General features: G+C 44.8%; 1 protein-coding gene across 3 annotated transcripts in view; it reads left to right on the top strand.

The window, feature by feature from the left end:
• Positions 1-2,838: 2,838 nt before the first annotated feature.
• PAG1 (phosphoprotein membrane anchor with glycosphingolipid microdomains 1) overlaps positions 2,839-23,237 on the top strand; it is a 110,448-nt gene continuing 90,049 nt past the window's right edge. For 2 of the 3 annotated variants that reach the window (XM_039702977.1, XM_039702985.1), the window contains exon 1: positions 2,839-3,068. The gene's annotated coding sequence lies outside the window, so the exon portion shown is untranslated. Of the gene's footprint in view, positions 3,069-18,105; positions 18,300-23,237 lie in introns of those variants that run through there. The other variant, XM_039702978.1, reaches the window with a different exon arrangement.

The raw sequence follows: 23,237 nt of genomic DNA on the forward strand, positions 1-23,237 counted from the left end.
GGCACAATGCCTCAGATAATGGAGCTCGAGCAGCAGTGGGGGCCTTGGGGCAGTGTCACAGAAAAGACAGGAGGGAATAGTTTCACTCTTGTGGAGTGCAGAATTGGTCATGTCTGAGATTGCTTGATTTTTGCCAGCCTTTTTCAAGGACTTCATCCTTGCCTGTTGCCTATGTAGCTCCTATCCCTCCATCTCCACCAGCTACCCATCACCTTTAGACCCCACTCCTATTCCTGTTTTTATTCCATGCCTGATTCTTCCCTTTTGTCAAGAGATCACAAGCTTCTGTCCCTCATTCTCTCCATCTCTCCTTTCTGACCTCCCTGACCAGCCTGTCTGTTGACTAGGGCTGCAAATAAAGGTTAGGTAATGAGCAAACTCCACTTCCCCAGATTTAAAAGGGAAACATCCAATATTGTCTTCTTCTAAATGCAGAGGCAGATAAATTAAACCAAAAGGTATTTGGAGCTGAAGGGCAAAGGGGAGATGAGAGGTGGGAGAAAAGAAAGGAAGAGGCCAGCAAAAGCCACCCCTCTCTTTTGGCACTGTCTTTGGCTTTGTTTCCATTTTAGCAGGAGGACAGGTTAAGGTGAGAGTCCAGATTGCTGTGGCAATACCCTTTTATACCACATGTAGTGACTCTTGCTCAAAAGCAAGTATATGGACTTGATTAAGCTTATGATTTTTCAAAGGTTTTTTTCAATTAATTAAATCCAAATAAACTATCTGAAGGAACCAGGAATGTCTACAGTAGGGTTAAAGAGATGGAAAGTTCCTCCGGGTTTCAATGTACTGGCATGCTTTGTGCATCCCTTGACTCAATGAAAACTGTATTTTGCTGATGACATCGAAGTGTGCCAAAAGATACAGCTGAAGGGGAGTAGCTGCTAGAACATTTGTTTCCAGTCTTTTTGGACCTACAGCCTACTGTTAGCCTCCAAAATTTCCTACAAATCACAATCTCACAACTCATACTTTAAACTGAAAACACTACAGAGAAAAAACAAATGGCTATGACAGCCTACCATTCTTTATAGGACACCTACAAGGCTTGAGTAGAGCACAAGAACCACTGGTCAAGAATGAAGGAATGCAGAGGTGGAACAAAAGTGCTGATTCAAGACTCCAGATGTGCAAATCTTCACTGACTACAGAAACCAGCTGGAGGTGAAAGAGTCTCTGGGGTAGTAGGGTTCATTGCAGAGTCACCGTGTGGGATGTGGATACAGATGTTAGGGGTTTCACAAAGTCTTCTTGATTCTAACAGAATCATTTGATGGGCACTTTCTGCAAGAACTGTGGGTAAAAGAAACGAGAGAACACAAAGTCTGAGAAAAACATCATTAGGTCAGCTACAATGCCAGTATAGTGGCATGTCAGGAGCAGAGAAGAAAAGCAACACTAGACTGGTAAAATGGCAACCATCAGCTGGATATTACAAAAACTGGCAGGTTACATGTTAGAATAACATGCATTTTGTTGCAGGGGCCACGTGGACAAACTGGGATGGGCTGGACTCTGCTAATCATGCACTATGTCACCCAGTGCAGACAGAAGTTGTTGGATAAGGAGCTCAAAGAAGGTTAAAATTTTTTTTTTAAAAAAGGTTAACAAATCAACAGAGGAACCCAACAGCTGGCAATCATGAAAGGTGGGATGAGGAAAGGATCAGCTCTGAGGATTCATTGGATGGATACACATGGAGATAATACACTGAGCTGTAATCTTGCCAAAGATTAGGTGAAAATGAAAATGCTGGTGGTACTGCTGTATTTGGATTTCCAAAAAAACCACAAGCAACCAACCAAGCAACAAACCAGCACTTTCCTGCACAGGCAAATCCTTGCTTGGAAAACAAGGATTTGCCTTACCAAGTGCAGATCCAGGCTCAAACCTTGAGTCAGCCACGCATCTGACAGCACTGCTACTGCAGAATGGCATATGGGGCTTAAACCTATTCTCAGGAAGAAAGAGCTCACTGGGTGTTAAGTCAGTCCTTACATATGGGTGGATACTTATAGTAATTGTGCAATTTCCCTAAAAAAATCCCCAGAGATCTCAGTTCGGTATTTTGCTTTTGCAGCCTTTCCTGCCTTTGCTGTCACAGAGCTTTTCACTTGCACTCCTTGCGCTTCCCTACATCATGTAAAAATACGATTATTTCTTTTGCTATAAGACCTTTGGTACAACATAAAAAAAGCCACCAGTAACTATGCCGAGGTTCCTTTTGCCAAAATACCTGTCTTCTTTAGTCACGCTCACTTAACGAGGAAAAAAAAAACAAAAACAAAACCCAAAAAAACAAAAAACCAAGACCAGGATGCTTCAATTCCTCCTTTTTTCCTCTTTTGAGGCCGGCCGCCGGAGCATCCTCCAGCCGCGCAGCGCCCTGCGCAGCAATCGGGGCGGCGGCCCCAGCATCCGCCGCCGCAGCGCCGCAGCTGCTCTCCGCTGCCGGGGGCGGCCAAGACCCGCCGGGGCCGCGGCAGTGCCGCAAGGTGGGCAGCGGAGCCAGGCGCTGCGGCGGCGGCCGAGCCCCCGCAGCCTCCGCAGGGGCGCGCCGGGCCGCGCTGCTCTGCGCTGCTGTGCTGTGCTCTGCTCTGCTCGGCGCTGCTCAGCTCTGCGCTGCTGTGCTCAACTCTGCTCTGCGCTGCTGTGCTCAGCTCTGCTCTGCGCTGCTGTGCTGTGCTGTGCTCAGCTCTGCTCTGCGCTGCGCTCGCTGCCGGCCCGCGGCGCCGCCGCCGCACGCATCGCCCCGCTGCCGGCTGCCGGCGCGCGGGGACATGCGCAGTGCCCGCGCCGCTCTCCGCGGCCGCGCTCCGGCCCCTCCGCCGCCTCCCCCGACCCTCCCGCCGGGCGGAGGAGGGGGAGGGAGAGAGGGGGAGGAGGAGGAGGAGGCGGGTAGGGAGAGAAAAGGAGAGGAGAGAAGAAGAGGCGAGAGACGCGCCGCAACTTGCTGCCTCCCGTCCCTCCTCTCCGTGGCCGCGCCGCTGCCCGGCCCCTGCGGGCTGCGCTCCGCGGCGGGCAGCATCCAGGGACGCTCCGCTCCGCGGGGCCGGCGCCTCCCGGTGAGTTGGGGGCGGTGCGCGAAGTTGCCGTGTCTGTGTTCCGGGGGGTGCTGGCGCAGTCGCTGCGGGGCCGCCGCAGGGCTGCGGGGCTGCCCCTGCGTGGCCGCGCTGCGGGCGCTGCGCTGCGCTCGGGCGGAGCTGCGGGCGCCGGCAGCGGCAGGAGCGGCGGCGGGAGCGCTCCCAGGTGCGGGGCACGGCCCGGCGGGGGTACCGCGCCTGCCGCTGCTGCCAGCCAGCCCCGTAACCCTATTTCCATTGAAATCCTCTTAGGCAGTGACAGGCTCCGGTTTGTTTCGCTGTGGCATCTGCTCTTGGGCTTGGAAAGTCTTTAGGAGGACGGGGTCGCTGGGGCGAGCGGGGTCTGCTCCTGGAGCAGCGCAGATTGTCCCTGACGCCGCGTGTGCTGCGCGGAGCTTTCGGCTCTCGGAGCTCCGGAGAGGGAAGGGAGAGACTGGCCCGCGGTCACAGCAGAAAGTTGTGCAGCTTGAGATGCGACGGACGCTAATGGGCCAGTTAGCTAAATAAACAAGCATAGTGATTTATAGGTGTCTGAACTACTGTGCTTTGAACGACAGAGCTCTTCAACCTTTCTTTCTCATCTGTCCTTCAGAGATTTGGTTATAAGGAGAGTAGCATATCATCTGTGGTGCTGAACACGCGAATTGATTACATTTGTGAAAGGAACAGCCTTTGAAATAATGCTAAGCCATTAAGCAATAAATGCAGAAAAAACAGGCAGAGAAAGAGCAAAGAAAAAAATATTGGCAGAAAATATTTTCCCCCTTCCTAGCAGCCTAGGAAGCCTTGCAGCTGTGCTTGATTAACTTTTATACAGAGTTCTTATTTTATGAAATTAAACTTCAAAAAAACAAGCGCGCTGTGTGAAACCAGAGGCAAATCCTCCTTAGTCCTCTCAAAGTCTGTCTGTGTTGCAGATAAATGATGATCGGAGCAGCATCTGTTAAGAGAATTTGTAGGAGCAAACACTGCTAAAGATACCCAGTAGGTAAATGGAAGTACATTGTTATTGTGTTTGTTTTTCTTAGGCGATACAGAACAAGACATTTCAAATTCCAGGGGGTTTTATTGTACATCTTTAAAAATTTTTCAGGTGCACAGCTTCATTATTGCAAAAGTGCCTCCCCTAATTGGAAAAGTGATTAATTCAGGTCTTATTTTTTTAATAAAGGCCAAAATCTGCAGCCTGTGGGGCATCTCCTGAAGGGGGTGTCTTTTGCACTCATCGCAAAAGAAAATAGTACAGCATGTGTAATACCATGCAGGCCTAAAGTACTAGAGCAAATTTTATATTTAACCAACATTTCAACACAGATTTTTATTGACATAAAATCACTATTCAGGTCAGCAATTGGGATCTGCAACTTCCAAATGAGAACCTCATCTGGAGGCAACACATTGCTCATATGAGTAAAAGTTGTGGGACATGACAGTCATCAAACTCTCCCATCTTTTGTTTGGTTCTTTTTATGAGATGTCATTTAATGAGGAAAAGAAACAGGTAATCCATTGTGTTTTAAGACAGTGCTCCTCATAGGCCTCATTGTCAGGCATTTGAAAGTTAATGTGGCTTTAGATCATGTATTGTGTGCAAATGACTACTACTAGATAACTTAAGTTCTGAATTTATTCTACTATTAAAGTTCTGTTGATCAGAAAGTGGCAACTGGATTCCAGGTCCTAAATGAGGATGATCTGAGAGTTAATTTATATTTTAGGGAGCACTGAGGAGTCCACAAGAAAAGCCATCAAGTTTTTCTTGCTGGATGTGCAGTGGCATTTAGTTTAAGGAACTCCCTCTCGGGGCACTGGGAACTTCCTTGACACACAAAAGAGTTAAATGAGTTTATCAGCTCATTGATGCCCATGGCGAAGTGCTGTAGAGTTCAATGGCTGGAACAGGACAGTAATTTTACCTCCAGTAAGGATGGGGATAGAGAACTGAGGGGCTTTTTCAAAGTAGTTCCAAACCCATATAGTTTGTAACTGTAAAATATAATGCAAGAATAAGATTAACAGACCAAGAGGACTCAAAACCATGTGACAATTAAAACAATTAATCATTCAGATAACATTACCTATGCCCCTACAGCAATGCCTCTGATTCCAAGTCTGGAGAACGGGGCAGGTTTCAGGTAGAGGATGCAAGGATAGCTCAGCCCTGGAGCATCAGTGGGGAGGAGCAGGGGTCCTGCAGTGTGGTGGTTCTGCTGGCACTGGGAGGGAGCCCAGGCAGGGTGCAGGGGTGCAGAGGGCTGCCACTCACCCTTATTGCTAAGCTGAGTTGGGGAGTGGCCCCCTCCCATGCTCGAGGGTTTGCTGAATGTGTGGTGGCTGCTGGCCCAGCCCTGCATGGAGCCAGCAGGAGGGAGATGCTGGGTGAGGCACAGGTTGCACAGCCTGTAGCTTACAGGCAGGCTGCCCTGGCTGCTTGCTGCCCATCCCAGCATCTCAAGGATGCCATCAGTAGCAAGCCTTATACTGTGTATAGTAATGCCAAAAAAGTTCTAGTGAGGGAAGAAGCTCGGTTTCTTCCATGAGAAAATGGTCCATTTGTAAATGTTCATATGGTAAGGTGCTGCTTGCATGGAGTGAAAGGCAAGCAGTGTACATTCATTTGTGCAATTATACGAGAAGTAAACTCTAAATTTTGAAATCACTGTGCAGTCATGTGAGCTCATGGAGGAACTGTGAAAGCTGCAACACAGATGAGGAAGCTGAATCCTGACTTGGCTGCCAGTTTGCTGCAGGTAGTTGAGATGTCCTTGGCTGCTGTTCCCCCATCTCCATCCTGGTACTCCTCATGCTCTGAATTGCTGTGCTGTGCCAGAGGTTCTCCATCAGTCACTCCTTCCCCCTGGTCCTTCACCTCCCAAAATCCCCATATTCCATGCCAGCAGCGGTGCCCTGCTTGTGCACTGGGGTGAATGGCAGTCTGCAGGTGTTCAGCGACTCCTTCAAGGCTCCAAACTACAAACCCCTCTGCAGTTTCATTCTGCTTCTCTTCTGTGGTGAAGCAGTTGTTTTCTGGCAACACTGTGCCCTCAGTTACCTGGGCAGGGGTGGGCAAGGTGCAGGTGGTGGGATCTCCAAAGCTTGATCCTGAGAAGGTGCACCAAGCGCAGCTGTGAGGTGGGTGACAAGGGACAGGAGGTGTGCCTTTGCTTCAGGGATGTGATATAACCCAGTTTTAATTAAAGCAGCCACAGCAGATTATTAGGGTAGATAAATACTGCCTTGTTACAGCCCTCTTGGGTCGTATGTAAGCAGTATTCGTTTTAGAAAGGATGAATGAATAGTCAGTGTGAAGGATAAAGATCAGCATTGTTAATCACTCTGGAAGTCTTCCGTGGGAAAGTGTAAACTCATGAGGAAAGATAGTGCCCATAAATGTCATTTAAATATTTAAATAACTTGAGGGAAAAAAAATTGATAATAAAGGCATGCAAGCACCAAGTTATGTTTGGGTTCCTGTCAAAGATTACTGGGACTTGTACAGTTGGCTTCAATCATTGAATGGCTCTGCTTCTACTTCATACTTTGCTAGCAGTAATGAAGAGCTCATCTTCAACGTCACCTGTGGGGAAAAAAAAAAACCTAATTTTTCTTGTGATAGTGCAGAGAAAAACTTTAGAAACTTGGGAGGATACGTTTGCTTAAGATCTTGAGCTTCAGGAGGAGTTAACATTTCCCTTGTGGTGTTTGTGGGTAAGCAGTGTGCCAGGTGCCTTTACTAGGGCTTGAGTCAGGGGCACTGAGCATCCCGCTGCAGTTTGCTGCTGTTGATACAACTGCAGGGTGAGAAGAATGACTCCAGGTGGGAAAGAGTGGATTTCCACCCCCATTAATAAGCAGAAATTGTGCATCTACTGTTCCTTGATTTTGTAATTCTCACTAAAGTTTCTTTTGCCCTTTCATACCTTTCAGAATGCCTTACAACTGTTGGAAAAAAAAAATCTGTGTGCTTTCATGTAAATGCGGTGAGGATGAGCCTTTGAAAGTATATCTAGCTGATGTTGATGAATAAACAAACTTGGCCAGGGTAAATCTTTTCATCTAACTTCAAGAGCCACGCTGTAATGAAGTAAATATAGATGTACTTAATGGGCTTCTTTCATCCAAATATATAGCAAACCCTTTAAAGTAATGCAAACAAGTCTAAAATGGATTTCTAAGTGGCTTTTTATTTTTTGTTTTCTTAATATTGGAACAGTTTAGTCTACCCAGGCTAGGCCAGGAGTGGAGGTTGCTCCTGGAGCTGTGCAGATGCTGAGGTGAATGCTGGCCTAAAGGGGAGAGGGCAGTGGGAATGTGAGAGACTCAGCTCTTCTCCTGGGGTGCTGTGCAGCAAAGGCAGGAAGTGCTCATTCCATGTGTAGTATAAAATGTCCTCTTTGTGAGTGATCTGCCCAGACATTTCCCTTTGAAGGCAGCTTGCAGACCTGGCTCCAAGAGGCAGGCAACCTGCAGGGTCTGCTGTGTGTTCCCCCTTGGCCGTGCTCAGCCCAGGCAGCACCAAGAGCTCCCCAAGCTCAGGGTGACTGTCTGCCCTCCTCTGGGGCCACCTGGGCATGGTGTGCCACTGCTTGGGCATGGTGGAAGCCTGACTGCAGGGTGGCTCTGCAGGACACATCCTGGAGTGCCCCAGGTGGGGTCCTGGCTCAGAGTTCCTGGGCTGGGGGTTGAAGGTGGCCTCGGGCCATCAGGACGCCTGCCACAGACACAGTCACTGAAGTGTGACTGCAGTGGTGGTGGTGACTTTGGCAGCATCCTGTTGGTTGGAAGCTGTGGGAAACTGGAGCTCAAAGCATGGTTCTGCAGATCTGGGCATTCACTGTGAGCCAGTGGATTGGGTTTCATTTCAAGTCTTGCAGGATGACTGTTTTCAATGATAGCGTTTGTAAACAGATTACTGCAAAGCGTGTCTTGCACATACAACAGTTTGGTTTCACTGCCCTTGCTTGTAAAGAGTGTGTAATGTTTGCCTTTCCCATATCATGGGAAGAGTTTTCAGATCTTGTCTTTAAAAAGCACAGTTGTAAAACAATTTTACTTTAAAAGGAAGTCTTTGTTTTAGAAAAGATAAACCCTGCTCTGGAGAAAAAGACCTTTACTTGGTCTTACCTTTTCTTAATAACAAAACTTCAGATCCATTTAATCCTGTTGTGGAGTAAAATCCCACTCACAGCTGGGCAATATTAGAATTTGAGTATTGGACTATTTAGACCACTGCATCAGCATAATTACAGAAAGTCTTTAGGACGAGATTTTTCTTTGCTGAGATCTTGATGAATGGGATATACTGTAAAGAATGATTTCTATGAGTCTTAGAGGACTTTTGTGAAAGATATTTAAATCTAGGAGACCATTGTACTTTGAAAAACATAATGGTGATTTACTAATGTCCAGACTGAACTTGCTGTTTGAATAATCAGACCAGTCCAGTTTAGCTCGCGTCTTGTTGTGTTGTGCCGTGTGTACAGAAGTGAAATATATTAAAAACTGCTCAGCTTCGGATGTGTTCATCTGGGGATTTGCTCATAAATAATTGATAACCCTCTGAAACAAAATCTCTTCATTACTCCGTGGATTGCTCACCTCTTCCCTCCCGCGCTCATTGTTCTCGCGGGCGGGGGAAGAAGGAGGCGCTGCTTTAATGAAGGTGCACGTCAGCCTCGCTGCTCCTTCCAAAGGTCATCCAGCTTAAAACTGGCAGTGAAATGCTTGACAAAGATAAACATTTTATGGAGATATGTGGCATTCCAGTGTTTTATAGGAACCACTAAGCTGCTGTATTTAAGACTTTGCATCCTAGCATAGTAGCAGCGTGTACGTTGAATTACTAAGTCACTTAAATGTTTGCATCTCGTGTGCTGCAGGACAGGATGACAAAGTAAGGATTGTTTTCTGTGCAGTACCAATTATAGCTGTAATATTTGATCTTTCGTGATTTCTTGCTTGATCTTTCATGATTTTACTGCTAAGGATACCATTAAATATCCTTGCTCAGACTGTTTGCTGCAAATGGGACAAGTCTTGGTGAGCAGTGCTTTCTTATTGGAGCCAGAGCGAGTTCCTATTTACCAGACATTGATGCATAGTGATGAATTTCCTTTTCTGCAAAATGAGAACCATTCTGTGTCCACTGACCTAAAGTCTGAGTTGATCTAACAAAATCTTGTTTTAATAGAAAAAGTGTCTTAATGTAAGTTCAGTTCATCTTTTTGATGACTTGATTGCTTCAGAGTTATTAGCCAGATTCTGTAAGTCTTTAAAGGTGCTAATACTTGCTGGCATTTAATAGCCCTAACTATTGCTAATGTACAGGAGATGATCAAATCACATCATCGAGAGAGAGCCCTAACAAATCTTAAAGCCATTTTAATGGGAGGCTTCAGATGTTACTCTTTTAAATTGAAAGGTGAATGGTATAAAGGCTTTGTCAGACTGCTGTTTCTAGATGGCAGCACTTTCTATGGACTAACTGAAAGTCCTAGGGTGCTGATCCCAGCTTTCAGCTTCAGGATTCATAGCTCAAACTCTTCCTTTTTTACTTGGCAGAAGCATGCATCTGTGGTGGTGTCTGGATTTATGTCTTCCAAAGAAATATTGGATCAATCAGAGAAAATGAAAATGATTTTCTGAAATGGTAATCACATTCTGGCTGGTACTGGAAAGAACAGAGCCTTTGCTCCTTCTCTAAACCACAAGATTAAGCTTGCTTATAAAGGATTAACAGAGCTCTCTTCTGTTAATTCGTAGTGGTGTAGGCGAAGTGCTCGATTCTACATCAGTGGAAAATCCATTATCAATCAATGGGAGTTTTGCAGCTGAAGCCAAAGGGATTAGAGGCTCATCGTTCACAAGTGACTGAAGGAGAGAAAGCCCTGGATGTGCTTGTTGCCACACAGCTGTGAGCCACTGCTGGGGTGTGCCCACGAAAGATGGCACAGGAAAGTGTTTGGTTGCCTCGGCTGGGCTGTTTCCAGACTGTGAAGGGGATCGTGCCACGGGCCAGGGCTGCAGAGGGAGCTTACCTGAGGTGCTGTTCCTCACATCCAAGCAAGGTGGTTTCCATTGGGAAAGGCAGAGAAGGGTAACCTGAAGCCGCCTTCTAGGGCTCGTGCTGCGGCTGGGGGAGAGTTAACGAGGATTCAGTGAGAGCAGGAGTTAAGAGCCATGGAAGAGGGGTTCAGGTTTGGGCGTAAGGCGTGCAGAGGAGCACTGGTGCCATGCTCTGACACCTGCCACTGCTCGGGCTCCACCCTGGCATGCTGGTTTAGGAGACTGGAGTTGAGGGAGAGACAGGAAGACACAGCTGATGGGCTTGCTAAAGAATTTGCTACTGATGGTGTTGTGGGCGATTTCCTAACAAACTGCTCTGTCTCCACAAGTTTGTTCCTTCAGTGAATAACAGCTACTTTTCCTTCTAGGAGTGCACAGACCAACATTCAGACAGTCAGAGCCTGCAAAACAGAACTCCTGTGGTTGCAGACTTACTTTAGTTTGGAATATTCACCAAGCACATTCCGAAATATAGTTTTACTTTCTTTTGAAATGCTTTCAGAGAGCTTAGCTTAAAAATAGTTGTGATCCCAAGCCTAGCTGTGTGGAATAGCACAATTTCTGTGGCCTCTACTGCAACATTTGATAGTTGCTTTTCCACAAATGGAAGCTAATGCTTCCAAAAAAAAGCTATTCAGAGTAAAAATTACAGAGTAAAAAATTAGTTTTTACAACAACTTGGTAAATGTACATGTATTGTTTTGATCTGTTATAATGGGCAAGGTTGCGTCATTTAGTTTGGTAATTACAGAGATTAAATTAGTTTTCCGTTACTCTTGTTAAATGCAAAATAATTGAACACGTGCCATGGAAGGTTGGGGCTCTCATGTTTGTAGCTTCATCATTTATTAATCTAACACATTAAATGAGAGGCTTTATAGATTTGCTTGCCTAAGGAAAAAAAAGAAGAAAATACAGAAAGGCCAAAGTGGATGTGTATGTATTCTGTCTCACACTTTGATGTGCTGTCAAATATTGCCTGATTTTTAGTACACTTTGTAAGAAAGAACACTGCTTTGCCCCCAGAAGGGTAAATTGTGACCTCATGTTTAAATAGTCTGAGTAAGCTCATATTTGTGTAGGCAAAGTCACTTGTGCAGTTCCCTTCACATGCTACATATAGGACTGTAATGCTGCAATCAGACTAGCAAAATAGACTACAAATGAGAACCCTGGCCATCTTAATTGACTCCCCTAATTATAGGAGGGGCTGTCCCTTCCCCTAGCTCAGCCTTTTCAGGAGGTGGTGTTGGCAGCGGTGCAATAACAGCTCTGTGGGGGCAGATGTGCTCTTCTTTCTTACCTTCGTGTAGCTGGAGGGGATTTGAAAATTGGTTATTTCTCTCTGTCTCTGCAGCTCCAAGTAGCCCTGACACTGCCAGCCGTGGATTAGTGAAATAAATCCCTCATGTTTGTACTGAAGTGGAAAGCATAAAGAGCATTTCCTGCCTTTTCCCCCCTTTTAATGTGTCATTTGCTGGCTGGCACAGTGACCTCCATTTCGTGACTTGTGAAGGGACTTGTCACAGAGCTTTTCTCTGTGGGTTAATTAGTCACTCAGGGGAGCAGCAGCATGTGACATTATGCATGTGGACCTGAGATAAACAGTTACCTATGGACCACCTATACTGAATATGTACTTCAAATATTATCTGCTAATGCACTTTGACTTTTCTAATATGATTTTCTTTCCCTTCTGTATGATATGTTTTCTTAACTATGTCCTTGGTAATCAAAAGGGATGCAAATATCTAGTCACCTTTTGGTATTTATACTTATAACTGAATTTGGAAGAAAATATTCCTGGCGATTTAGTACATGAAATTTGCCAGTTCATTGGGAAATGGTTTTATGCTAGTAATGTAGAGATACAACAGTTTGGTTTTCCAGTTTGTCAAGTCTTTTAAATTCTTCCAGTCAATTATATTGACTGAAGTGCAAGAAAGAATAATTTTTTTTCAATTCTTGAAGATTCAATTTCATACTCTTGATTTACATTTTGGTATCAATTGTATATTTTAATTTGTGTGAGTGAACCCTGAAGCTCTTACTCACTTATGACTCCATCTTTAATTTTGCTTGACAAGTCCATCTCATTCCTAGAAGTCTGATAGACCAGGAATTGATTAGCATTAACAGTCAGGTGAACTGTAGGGGAGGAGGTGATATCTGGGTCTGGTGTGGGGCCTGACCAGCTATGCTGATTTAATGGATGCTGGTTTCCAGGTGATCCTGTTATCATTCTCCTCAGCTGGTTTGGCTAAAACCACCCCTGAAGAAGAGCTGGGGAAAGCAAACTAGAGCAGAGGATTGGTTTCCCACCAAAACAGGAAGCCATTATTATGAGGCATAATTAGGTATATTATTTACTTGGCAAAGCAGGCAGGCAGCACATAACTCAGCATTTCTGTGTTTCATGTTTACTCAGCACTCAGGCATAGCATGTACAGTAACGTGGTGCTGCTGGTTCTCAACAGGCACATCAACATCTGTAGCTGGTCTGGGAAGAGCAGCCCAGGCTGTCAAATAGGTGATGGAACTTCCAAACTGCTGTAGGGATGGCCCCAGGAGCTGTTTGTAGCTACCCTGAGACATCAAAGTCCTGGAGGTTTGGACCTCAGGTTGGCAGTTTGGGAACCTGGGAACCCTTGGTTGATTTTTGTCACTTTCTGCTTCTCCCAGCTGTGGGAATTACTGAAATATTAGTTATTGGACCGTGGTGAAATGAGCACAAGTTGTTAGTTTTAATCAGCAGTAAATATTTTGTTCAAGAAACACAGTAAACAAGGAAACTTGTTTTCATTTGGTTTTCTGAGCTAGGCAGAAATTACACATTGCAGTGGTGTGAGTCCCTGAGAAGCAGTCTTTCCAAATCTTGGCAGTTTCCGTGTTCCAGCCAGCATGATGTGTGCCTTGCTCCACAGAGCAGTTGTATTTCCTATATTAAGTGTTGGCTTGTATAATTAATTACACTGGTGCTTAAAAACAAACAAGCACTTTAAACAGCAAAGGTTTTCTTTCATTTGATTCTAGAAGTGAGGAAAAAACCCAGCGAACCCCCCTCACCCAAAAAAAATTCCAAACCTCTGAAACCAACTAAAAAAGTGCACACAGAAAACCCTTGGGAATTTCTGGGCTTTAGATATCTGTCCACAGGCAATAGGAAATTGATTTTATGAGGTGTAACTCTAATGTTTTAGTATTCATCATTTAATCAAAATTATGCTCCCTGCAGTTCATCAGCAGCTGGCACTTAAAAAGACTGAATTCAGAAAAAATAAGTGTGAAGATTGCTGTGAGTAAATGCTCAGGACAAGAGCTGTGAGATTGATACCTTCTGAACACCTGGCTACCTGGTTTTATTAACACTCCAGTACCTGTGGTGTGTGTCTGTACCAGCCTGATTGCGTGCAGAGAGGAGCAAGCTCTTGCAAAAAAATTACTGCTGTTAAGTCAGTTGTATGGTAAAGAGGGAGGTTTTGGTGTCAGGGAGGAGGGCAGTGCTGCTTTCTCTTCCTTCCTGTATCTGATGTTTCAGTTTAGCAGAAGCGGAGTGCTGGGGCTGAAACTTAAATTTGCGTTTTCTCACTCTCCTACTTGGTCTTCTCCAAAGGATTATTGTCCCTCAGCTCTGGGAGTGATGGTGTTTGGTACAGGAAAGGGTTAACTTCCAAAAGCACAGCCTGGCAATTCAGTGCCCCTGGAGCTTTAAATGAGGAGATGCTGATACAGTGCAGAGTGCAGAGTGGGCCCTGCTGGGGCATAGAGCCAGCATGGGACCAAGGATCACAGGTCACCCCGTGCTGGCCAGTCTGGCTTCCTGCTGTGGCTGGCCCCAGCTGGGCAGTGCTGCCTCCAGGGCATGGCACCCTCTGCTCTGCTGCACAGAGAGAGCAGCCAGGACTCATCCCACATCCAGAGCTGAGCTTCTGAGGGCTAGGTGCTGGGAGCAGAGGAAGGGCTGAGTCCTTCCCATGGGGTGGAACACCTCGGGCACCAATATGGGCAGGGGGATGACCATTCGGAAGGCAGAAAAGGTAGAGGGGTTCTGGTGGACATCAAGTTGAACATGAGCCAGCAAATGAACCCTTGTGGCAAAGAAGATAAAGTGTGTCCTGGGCTGCATTAGACAAAATCTTGACAGCTAGTGGAGGGAGGTGATCCTGAACCTCTTCTAGGCACTTGTGAGGCCACACCAGTTCTGAGATCCCCAGTACGGAAGAGAAATGCACGTATTGGAGGGTGTTCCACAAAGGGCTTTGAAGATCATTAAGTGACTGGAGCATCTTTCATATGAGGAGAGGCTGAGAGAACTGGGACTGTTCAGCCTGGAGAGGAGAAGGATCAGGGGAGAATGCTGTCAATTTGTAGAAATACCTGAAGGGTGGGCACTAACAGGACAGAGCCAGGCTGTTTTCAGTGGTGAAATGTTTTTTTTCAGTTTTTGGTGCCCAGTGCCAACACAGGTGCAGTGGGCAAAACCAGAAATACAGAAGGTTCTTTCTGAACACCCAGAAACACCTTTTCTGACTGTGAGGATGGTTGAGTACTGGCACAAGTTTTCCTGGGAGTCTGTGGAATCTCCTTCCTTGGAGGTGCTCAAAACCCACTTGGACATGGTCCTGGGTAACCAGCTCTGGGGGGCCCTTGTTGAGCAGGGATGTTGGATCAAGTGATCTCCAAAGGTCCCTTCCCACCTCACTCTGATTCTGTGACAGCACCAACTGCACTCTTTAGAAGCTGTGCTGGATGGGTGCTAGGGACTACCTCCATACCTCCTTCTTTGCAGTCACAGTTTTTTTTAAGAGGGCATGTTCTAAAATAACAGTTCTCTTGTTTATTTTTTAAAAATTTGCAAAAGGTTCTCCATTCTCACTGAAAAAAGGATAGCGATACACTTCTCAGTTTGGCCCCACTACTTCATCTTTAGTTTTAAAAATATAAAATCTTTTACATGTTCCCTGGATTGTAAAGCAGAGGTGCAGTGTCTGCTGTCTCCTGTTCCTGCAGGATGTGAGCAAAAGAGCAGTTACTTATCACTGTTTTGAATATGCAGGTGAAAAATAAGGGAAAATCTCATTCTTTGCAGAGACTTGAGCCTGTAAATGTTGGACAAATAATGCTTATTGTGCAAACTCCTTGACTTGCTTTTTTGAAGTATATCCTTTCCTTTAAAGCCTGTTGATTACCAACTGTTTTCAAGCAGTTTGTAGCTGGCATCATGTCCCTTGTGCCTCCACAGCACAGCAGAGGAGGTGCTGAGCTTGGCTGTCATATTGATAGGCCTTTAGCAGTATCATACTCAAGGCTCAAGGCAGGAGACTTTTATCAACACAAGCCTACAGGCAGGGCTTTTGTAAGCTGCAATGGTTAGCTGTGCCACTGCTTGTTCCTCCTCCTGGTGAGTTAACACCCTGGAAGCAAACCCCACCAGAGGTGCTGCTTTTGATGCACAGGGGAGGAGTGGAGCTCTTATCAGGGACCTCAGCCTTCTCTCCTTGCCTTGCAAGCTGATTTTTTATTAATTACAGGCATAGCTTTAATCTTTGTCAACAGGATAGCAACTGTAGTGTAACCCTGGGACTGTTGATGTTCAAATTGTCTTTATCTCCTGATTCTCTGAAAAACTAGGACTGAAGTATTTTGCATATAAATTTACTTTGTATTCATGGTTTTTTTAAATTTGCTGAGAGCCTGATCTTAGACATACCGGTGCTGCCTTCTCAGTGTAAATATTATTGCTCTAGTGCAATCCTTGGGGACTGTGGTAGGCTTTCCAGCTCAGGGATAGTCTTTTGAGGCAAAAGAGGAGCAGTCTTGTGATAAGTTGTATGATTCTCCCAAAGGAGAAGGAGCCTTACTACCTTACTATTTTAGGTTAGTACGAAATCCAAGCCTTTGCATAGGTCTTCCTCAATTAAAGGCATTCACAAGAGCTCATGTGCTATTTAAGATTTTAATATGCTTGCAATAGCAAAGACTTCAAAAGAGAAACAGCTGCATGTGTGACAGAGTGGCTGAGATCTCAGTGAGCTGCAAAATGGGGGTGACTATCGGAGCCCAGGACATCCCTCTGGGTGCCCTGGCTGGCCCGAGCCCCGGATGGGGACTGGGGAGTTCTGGCAAAAAGCCAAAGACACTTGGTGTTTCAATCATAACCCACGGAATGAATCACCAACCTTGGATGAAGAATCGCAAGTCACGGAAGTTTAAGTAGAGTGATAATTAATCACAGGGTGAAAAGTGGAATTTTGGGGATTTTACTATAGGGGTCTAGGAGGCAAGATGGAGGGATTTGGGCGTTGTCCTGTCCTTCTTCCTTTTTCTTCCTAGCCTCCATCTTCTGGGTGATGTTGGCAAATTTGGATTGGTTTAGAATAGAGGTAGACAGTCTAACATAGGTGATAGGTATTGGAAAATAATGATAAATAAAGTACATGTAGTTCATAGTATAAAATGTGGACACCATCCTGGGGGTGGGCAGAGGGAGTGTGCCCTTGACAGACCTGCTAGACAGAGCTCTGCAGGTCCAAAAAAGAATGTTTTCGATAAGAGACAATAAACAACCTTGTGAACCAGAGCCGAAGAATTCTGACTCTTTCTTCAACCATCGGGTTGGGAAAAAAGGACTCTCGGGGTCATCCTGACCACAGGAAACCTGAGAGGTGACAACTTATTTCTACATCTGCCCTAGGAAGTGGATGTAGACATAGGCAGGAACAAGTTTAGCCAAGAGAAATATCCCTTCCTCCAGAAAAGAGATTTTGTTCTTTGGCTTTGGTACCTACAGTGTGTCATATAGGAAGAAAAATGCTTGGGAGGATTGGTGTTCATATAGTATTTTAGTTGATTTAAAAATACTTAGGAATGTTCAGAAACAGACTTTTTTGTTAGCCACAAGGTTGCAAATGTTGACAGAGCAATAGCTACTGAGTAGATTTCCATGATAACTGAAAATGTAGATTTGATGCTACTTTCTAATTTGCATTTTATGCCCTGTGGTGGTTTTGGGGGGATGAACCCCTGGTGCAGAGAGGTAACTGCATGGATGAAGTGACACTTGGTGCTACATTTGCTCTTTATTGTACAATATTTAGTTTTAGTATTTATTTATACTATATTTGGTTTTGGTCATGTAAAAATGTTGCAGTCCTAAAGCTGAGAAGAAATATTTTGGTATTCGTGTCTTTTTATTGCCACCAACTGATACAAGTAACACATGCTAATATCTGTAGCTAGTAATAAAATAAATTGGGGGGTTTTTTTCTGTTGTATATTTTATTTACCTTATGTGGCTGCACATGTGACTCAAGCAGTGAACTCAAGAATAACACTGCTGTTGCATTTAAGCAAACCTGTAATACAAAGAAAATGCACTTCAAGTCTTTGAAGAGTTGCAGAAAAATTCTGAATTAGTGTGTAAAAACGTACCTTTTAACCTCAAGGGCTTTTTATACACTGAAGTACTTGTCCCACACACAAATAACAGCACAGCGATCAGTTGAAAACAGGAGAAAGTCAGAAGAGAGAAAATTAGTATCCTCAGGCTCAGCATGGGAAGCTGCTTAAACACATTGTGAAAGTCACTTAAGGCATGTGTATATAAGCAAGCAGAAACAGTGGTCTGCTGAAAGCACAAATGTTAGGAGTTACTCAGACTACAGAAATATCCTCCAGCAGATGGGTATCTGCCCCTAATGATTCCAACAAAAAAGCAAAAAAAAACCACCAGCCAGACTGTGTCGAATTGGATGCAAGCTGAGCATGAAGATCTGAAAAAGACTTTGAAGAGTAAAGAGTTTGCAACATAAAAGAAAATTATGAACTGTGTATATATATCTGTGAAAAGGTTGGTACCCGTAAGAGCACTGGAAGGCATGCAGGGTCACCAGGCAGGACATCAGAAAAAATAACTCAGTTGAATTGGTCATTGCAGGTGGAATTTGGGCAGCTGTTGTGTTGGGTTACAAAGATGAGAAGGTGTCAAACTGCTGATGTCTCAAAGCAGAAGTGCTGAAGAAAGCTGGAGAATTGAAAATTGAATACAGAGGTGTGGCCATGTGTTGTACAGAGCAAGGCCAATGCCCTGAAGAGGCATCACTGCTGGCAGAAAACATGCCACACATGTGGATGGTGTAGCTGTGATTTGTAAGTATGAGGAATGGATTTCATTTTTAAAACCCTGAAATATTTGATGGAAATTAGGTGGTGACTTTCAACAGGCTGGCAGTGACAGTCCTGGGAGGCTGTGACTAAGCAGGTGGACAATTCCTTTCCTCAGCCCTCTCCATCTCCCTCCTTTTGACTTCTGATGCTTCCCTTCCAGGTAGGTGAGCAGCCCTGCTGCCTTCTGTTCTTGTTGTCCTGCCTGCAAGCACTTAACTCACTCCACACTCTAAGTCCATCCTCCCCCAAACCTAGCTCATTCTTGATAAGATATTAATCTTCAGTTTTGCTGTGATTTGTGGAAGTGGAGGAAAATAATGTGAAAAATAGGTGCTTGGCTTCTGGATATTTCATGAGAAGGCTGTATTATTTGTAAATAATTTATGACTTTGAAGCCACACATTTTCTCTCTAGGTTACATGTCTTGTATAACTGAACTGTGTGATTTACCTTAAATTGCCTATCTGCCATGCATCCTGAATCTCCTGTACAGCCTTCACCCGTGGATGAGAGATTTGCATAAAGTGATTTCTTCATGTAAATGTGATCGGGCTGCAGCTCCAGCACCTTCTTAAAATGGATGTACCAATCCCCTTGAATTGGGCTAGTGTCTATCTTGGTACTTGAATCTATTTGTTTGTTGCTATAGTTTTGGGAGTTGCATGTACTGACACACTCCTGCTGCAGCCTTCGTAGCCTTTCCTGATGCTGAGGCTTCTTGGTGAAAAAACAAGAAGCAAGCATTGGGATGGGGGTTGGTCATGCTGCAGCTCAGGCAGGGGCTGGGACAAGAGCTGGGGGCTCCCTGGGGACCCCCTGCTTATCTGTCCTGGTGCTGAGCCAGGAAGCTGCCCCCCAACCCTGCCTGTGGGCACAACCTGCCCAGGGCCGGACAAGCAGTGTAATTGGAATAGTGCATAAGCCAGAGAGATAAGGAGTTCTGCTGCTTTGGTCATGTCATTCAGGCTATGACACGGGCTTGGTGCAGCCTCTGAGGTGCCAGACTGTGTGAAGCCTCTGCCTGAGAATAAAGCAACCAAAGCAGCTCACAGATTTTTCCTACAGTCCTCTGCTCTCCATGCAGACTGTCCCCCATTTGTTTGGTGTTTTTTACCCCTAATCACTGGTTTTGGCTGACTCCATTCATGGTCTCATGATCTTGTTTCCCTTGCCTCACTTTCCTTGCTTTGATTCCTTTCTGTTTTTCCAGCTCTTTTTTGTACCAATCTTGTCCCAGCTTCTGTATTCTTCCTGGCACCCCCTCTTTCCCCTCTACCTGAAGCATGAATAACTGAGATAATGAGACACAGGCCAACTTCCCCAATTACTTTGTGTATGTATGCATATGTATGGCCTCACCCACTGCCTTGTCTCTCATCCTTCTGTCCTTTTCTGCAGCAGTCTCTTGAGGATGGGATTATCTTTGAGTGTGTATTTAGCATATTTTCACTGCCACAGTGTGAATAGCATTGAGTAATGGTATACATGTTTTGAAAACCTAGAGCTGTGTTGTAGTGTTCATTTGGGCTAGTAATGCCTGACAAGTGAGCAGGAAGCCTAGCTTGTCATCACTTCAGTGAGATGTTTTCCTGCATTCAGGTTGTCATTGCATAGTTTTATATTTTTGAAGTTGGAAGGGAGAATAAATTAATAGTCTGTATGGCCTCTAATAATTTTTTTCATACTAATGTTAATGTGTTCTGAATAATGGTTTATGGGAAGGATCTGTTAATTTAGGTAATGGGGATAGTATTTTGATCAGGTGTGTGGTAAATGCAGAAGTTGGAGGGTATTTTTTGAAGGCTTCTCCATCTTTCTATAATTACCAGTTAGATAATAGGAACTTGCCAGATTCAACGTGCTAATGATTGCCTTCCAGTTTTGAGAGAGACAGAAATTATATGCTAGCAGTATCTGAACGAGATTCTGCTTTGGTAGTGTAATAAAACATACAATATGCACTCTCTTGCCATTGCATAAACATCCATGAATATGTCCTCGGTCTTTCAATACAGAAAGTAATGAAGATGAAGCTAAATTTACTTTGGGAGTACTCAAATGGCTATTGATGGCTTAGGAATGCTGGGTTATCAATAGTAGATGAACTGCTTTGTTGTTGTCTGTCACTTTGCAGGGCTGCCTCATGAATCATGTTTAGATAAAAGGTAAATGCTCTTACTGTCCCATTTTGCTGTTTTAAATTGCTATCTTTCCAGCCTTGTCTGCAGATTCCCTGAAGCCAGCAAGAGCTTGCTGCACCCTTGTGCCTGAGAAGCAGGATTTTTTTAGTGATGCCTTTTTTCCGCTGGCTCTGGACTGTGCTGCCTGATTAAAGGCAAGTCTCCTAAGATCCCAGCATGTGACAGTGATCTGCTGTGCTGTCTGTTCCACAGGCAGCTTAGCACTGCTCTGTGCTGGGCCTTTAGCAGGGCAGTAAAGAAAACTGTGTGGACACTATTCTTAAATATATCACATTCCCTTGGTTGGGTCTAGACTAATGGGGAAGAAAGCACTTTGGGTGTTTTGCCACCAGCTGCTCTATTAGTTGCCTCTTTCTGTATCTCACTTTCAAAGGAATAATTTCCAGTACACTGATCCCTCTGGGATGAAGAGAGTTTTGTCCAGTATTTTCTTCTAAAATTCAGTCAGTATGGTGGATTATTACAGAAGACCATGGAGACCTTGTCTTTCATATTTATTACCATTGCACTGGGAGTGTGTAAGCAAAGGAGGAGTCTGAGGTAGCAGATAACCTTTTGGCAAAGGAAAAAATAACAGTAAATTGGTATAAGGTGCAGCAATAGTATTACTAAATCTGCAGGAAATCATCTAATCCCCAGTTAATATAAAACATGCCTAAAATCACTGTCTCTTTTGAAGTTGGTGTCTTTGTTTCAGAAGTAAGCTGTGCAGCAGGTGGTGTGAATTTTCTGGGATGTTGCTACAGAAAGGTTTCTGGAGATACAGGACAGGAACTTTGCCTGTTTGCTCAGGTCACATGATGGTGTGTGGAGCTGTGTGTACTCTGCAGGAAAGGGGGGAAATTCTGGGAGAAAGCTTTTGTAAACTTATTCTGAAAAAGCCATCAGTTAGATACTGCCATTAATGGTGTGTTATACTGGTCAGTGTTAGGAGTAAGAGGCAAGGCTCCTTCAATAAAGAAATAAATGTCACCATATTTTTTTTCCTGGGCTCTACGCATCAGTTCTATGTATTAAAATGGACAAAGACTGCAGCATAAGGGGGTGGTTGTGTGCCTTCCAGTTACTGTGGTAATAATTAAGGGCACACTTAAGCCAGTGGGCCAGTGAATACCAGATCTGGGTGTACAGTGTGTGTGACCCATCAGAGTGAAACTGAGGTGGGTGTGCCAGCACTTCTTGTCTCTCCATCCATTGCATCATGGTTTCTGCAGAAACTGTGCCTGGATGAGGGGTTCCAAGGGAGCCCCCTCCACCCCTGATCTGTAGTGACAAGAACACCTCAGTATTTCTGGCAAGTTATGGGCATTTGTTTACTTAGGTGGGTGTTTTTTCTCCTTCTATCACAAGCACTAAAAAGATCTGGCCACCCATCTCATGCAGTTTGCCAGCTGTGTCCCTGTCTTGTGTAGCAGAGGCTAAGGGTCATTTTTTTCCCAGCCCTGTGGTAGTACTTGGAAAGCATTAGCTATGCTGGAGGCACTTCAAGGATGGGAGGTATCAGTGCCCTGCTGAGCTATAGCTGGCTCCTCACAGCCTCCTGCTGATGCTGGGTATGAGAGATCACAAGGCAGGCTAGTCTGGTTTTCAAAGGACAGTCAGACTGTCCAAAGGCCCTATGGCAGACCCTTGAGACATTGGCATATTTAAAGAAGTCAGTTTGAACAAAATCCATAGCTCATGTAGATTGGTGACACATCCTTAAAAGGGACAGAGTGTTACCATTTCACGTTTTAAAGTATCCTGTAATGTCTGTTCATTTTATTGCCCTATTGCTTTGTGCCATTGGTGCCAGCAGAGATGAGAAATTAGGTAAAGAAAAAAATATGTTCTAGCCCAGTTGTCCCTAAAGTGAATGTGTTACTGTGTCTAGATTGCTGCACTCAGTCATGAGCCTGGCTCTGGACAGGAATATGCTTTTGTGATACAGACTCCTTTGTCTAGTTCTGCCAAAAGGTGGTCTCTTCTGACCTTCTGCTTTTGACTTAGACCTGTTTCCTTTCTACTTCTGCATTGCTTGTCTTTTCCTAAGCCTTATTCTTGAATGTTTTCCTCACCCTTACAGCTCTCCAAGTGTATTTCTCTCTGCAGCCGCTGTTTTCATCTCAACAATCTGTTGTATATTTTTCTTTTTGTCCCAAAGGACTTCTGTTACGTTCCTGCCATTCTCTTGATGCCCTGTCACTGCCAGTCTCCCATCCAGCCTCCCAGGTCTGTGCTGCTGCCTCCTGAGCTCTGTGTCCTGTCTCTGCTGAGCCAGTGCCAGTCTCCCCTTGTACCAGCTGCATGTTGGATGGGTCTCAGCTCACCCTGTTCTCATCCAAGTAACTCCTGATTTCACTCTCCTTTTTCACCCATTTTTTTCTCCTTGGATTTTGCCTATATTGACTGACTCTTAGCATCTTTCCTCCTTAACTCCTGTACCTTCTTTCTTCCTGCTTTTCTCCCAGACTCCCCAGCCAAACTTCCTTGCCCGTTCTTACCCATTATCTTGCCAACACCTCTCTCAATCCCAGTTTCCCTCTTTGTCCTTACTTTTCTCCAATTTCCTTACTCTTGTTCCTGTTCTCAGAGGCGTACATCTATCTAATTTCAGAAGGCAGTAAAAAGCATCTCTCTGACATGTAGCTTTTTCCTGGATCTTGTCAAGTCCTTTCTTCAAAGAGTAGAGATACTTGAGCTTCTCAAAGAAAAAAACCTTTCAACTTGTGCAGTGAAA

Source organism: Passer montanus, unplaced genomic scaffold, assembly GCF_014805655.1.
Source record: "Passer montanus isolate IOZ18808 unplaced genomic scaffold, ASM1480565v1 scaffold16, whole genome shotgun sequence".
Lineage (NCBI taxonomy): Eukaryota > Metazoa > Chordata > Aves > Passeriformes > Passeridae > Passer > Passer montanus.